We start from the raw sequence: 3191 nt of genomic DNA on the forward strand, positions 1-3191 counted from the left end.
TACTGTATTCTTCTCCTCTTCACATTATGTGTTTTTCCAGGTTCATCATGCGCCGGGACACTGTTTGTCATTTCTCATGGCTCATAGTGTTCGCTTCCCCTCCCCTGTTTACATTAGTGAATGCAATCTGCATATATCCCCTTCTTCCCCAAAGAGAGTGGACTGAATGTGTTCTTCCAAATGTGTTGCTTGAGCATCTGTAACTATCTGTTGCAAAATATATGCTGCTGAATGTTATGCCTTCAATTTATCAGCTACACATTTGCAACCCTAGTGTACATAGAAGCAGCTGTACCTGGTGTAAAACTGCCTTCCACAATCACCATAACACATGTAACTTCTTTGGAGGGGTTGATACTCAAGATGGTTCCTTCTTCTCGCATGAACAAGAAATGGTATGCACGTACATCTGTCACTTTAGTCAGTGAATATGTGAGCCTCCAAAAAAATCTAAACCTCCAAACAATCCCATTTCTTTTTTATTCATGCATTTTATTTTGTCTCCTTCATAGGAAAAAGTTGGCATTTACTGATGCTGAATGTAAACTCCTGTCTCTTAACAATTGTAAGACTTTTTCTTCACAGCTATTGTTTTGTCTTGTCTTCAGAAAATGTTGGCACACTCATAACAATCACTGAATGAAATGACTTACTTCCAAAAAAGTCTCTAATTCCCCCTTTTGAAACTACTTTACTTTACCTTATTTTAATAATTTATACCACTTGCCACCAGCTGGCCGCAGTCTTTATTTATTGCTTTTATTTATTCCATTTTTTTTTATTGTAGAGCCAATGTACTGAACTGGCCCCTCCACTTTCCCCCCTGCACTTTTCCCCTTTCCTGTTCCCCTGCACTTGCGTGATCTCAATGTCACCTGGCATAATAAGATCGTTATCTATGTCTTCCCTCTGTTCCCCCTCCCTTGCCTTGTCGTGCCTTGAAAAACTTGTGTATAGGTGCGTTATAAATGCCATATCATAATATATCATACTGCGCTATCCATGGACCCATAGGCTTAAGGGCGCCAAAATGACATACATACAAAAAACATATAAAATGAAGGAAATGAGAATATCAAGGCCAATCAAATACTGAGGTAAAAAGGATTATTTAAAAATCCAAGTCTTAGGTTTACTTTTAAAAACATCAATGGATTTCAATTCCCTAAGATCAGGGGTTAGTCCAATCCAGATTCTGGGAGCAGCATGCATAAAAGCTGTTTTGCTGGCCTTGACAGTGTTGAATTTCGGAATATGCAGCAAATTGGTATTATTAGACCTTAGGCACCTGAGATGAGCCTTATCACTAATCAGGGCCTGAAGATGCTCTGGCATCTCGCCCTGCCGGCTTTTGCATAAAATGAGGACAAGGCAGTATACAAGTATGGACTCCACCGGGAGCCAGTGTAGGTTACGGCGAGCTTCTGTAACATGGTCTTTACTTGCAATGCCTGTTACCGTCCTCACTGCGCTGTTCTGCACAACCTGTAATCTCTTACATTCTCCTTTATTGATACCAGTCAGTAAACTGCTAGTGTAATCTATTTTAGCACCCAGTATTGCTCTGGCAATGGTCTCCACGTTCTGTTGAGTAATAAAAGGAGGCAGATGTGCCAAGAGTTTAATATAATATGCAGATGATGGCACGATACAGCTGATATGCTCTTTCATATTAAGGTGTTGGTCCAGCACTACACCCAGTGTTTAACGTTTTTGTTGTGTGATAATTTTAGTTTCCTTGAGGCTAAAGCTCTCATAGGCTGGACCTACATTTTTTAACATGTTTTGAGAGCCCACAACCAGGAGCTCTGTCTTGTCCTTATTAAGAGCAAGGTTATTCTGGATCATCCAGTTTTCCACAATGGAATATACCTTATTATCATCATCAATGCATGTTATTGTTACATGGAATGCACTAAACCTCTATAGGAAAATTGTAGGAGACAACATCTCTCCACAATTTGGCATTCTAAAACAAAAGAAAGAGGAAGAGAGGGATGGCCTCTTTAAAATCTGGAAAGCTTCCTGTGAAACAATCTTAAATCAACTGAACACTAACACACAAACTTTAGTGCAGAATCCGGATGCAGTTATGCTAACACTTGACTGGAATGATACGCAAGACAAGAGAAGACAACATAAAAGAATGAAAAATGCTCCATTTGAATCATAGAAATTGAATGAACTCCCTAAATACCTGACGCACCTTCCGTGCAAAAGGAGAAGAACCTTTATGCTCTTCAGGTTAAATGAATGGGAAACAATGGAGACCTTGTACCAAAGAAGGAAACGAATGGAAGAAGCCCCTATACTTCAACTCTGTGACACTGGGGAAGTTTAATTGAAGCGGCTGGTGTAAGTCTGCCCGACTCTACGAGATGACAGAACGAGGTGCATGGGACAAGAGTTAGATAAATACTCTACATATACTCTTGAAGAATGGTGGAGCGCCATCCATACTGGAGAAAACAACAAACTAACTTTTGCACTAACTCCATTTCTAAAAGTGATAGCAAGATATCTGAAACTAAAAAGTGATGAATCTTGATAAAAGCCTAAAACTCCGATTTTTTTATGGCACCCCATCTCAGGAAAAAGAAAGATATGTAGAGATGAGTAGGAAACTGTTTCGTTGTGAATTTTTAAAAGTTTGTAATAAACTAAAAAAAAAAATATATATGTACCTTATTAAGGTGGCATTTATCCTCTGAAAGTTGCCGGATAATGGTATCAAACACTAAACCAGCCATTAAGGTTGGGTCCCGCAAAGGGAACTCGTAGTAAGGCGGTAAGGGTTTACTGGTACCGGTGCCCTTACCGTACCAGTAAACCCTTACCACCTACCGTGTAATGAGGCCCATAGAGAATAAAAAATAGATTGTACTTGTGCCCCTACTTATTGGTCGCAATCTAGATTCTATTGCCAATGGCATCCTAGATTGTTTACCTTGGTACAAATGCCATTGGTATGCCAAAGATGCAAGGAGGGGGTGGAGTCACAAGTCAGGTCTGCCTAGAGACATGTTGGCCCTAGTAGCATACGTTTGTTTTTATTTGGGTTCAGTTGAAGCCTATTCAATGTCATCCACCGACCCACCTCTTTAATACATTGCACAACCTTGGTCAGGAATTCAGATGACTTACTCACTCTCATATATGTTTGGGTAACATCCGCGAATAAATGTTATCCA

Source organism: Ambystoma mexicanum, chromosome 4p (assembly GCF_040938575.1).
Source record: "Ambystoma mexicanum isolate Mex_15411 chromosome 4p, UKY_AmexF1_1, whole genome shotgun sequence".
NCBI lineage: Eukaryota > Metazoa > Chordata > Amphibia > Caudata > Ambystomatidae > Ambystoma > Ambystoma mexicanum.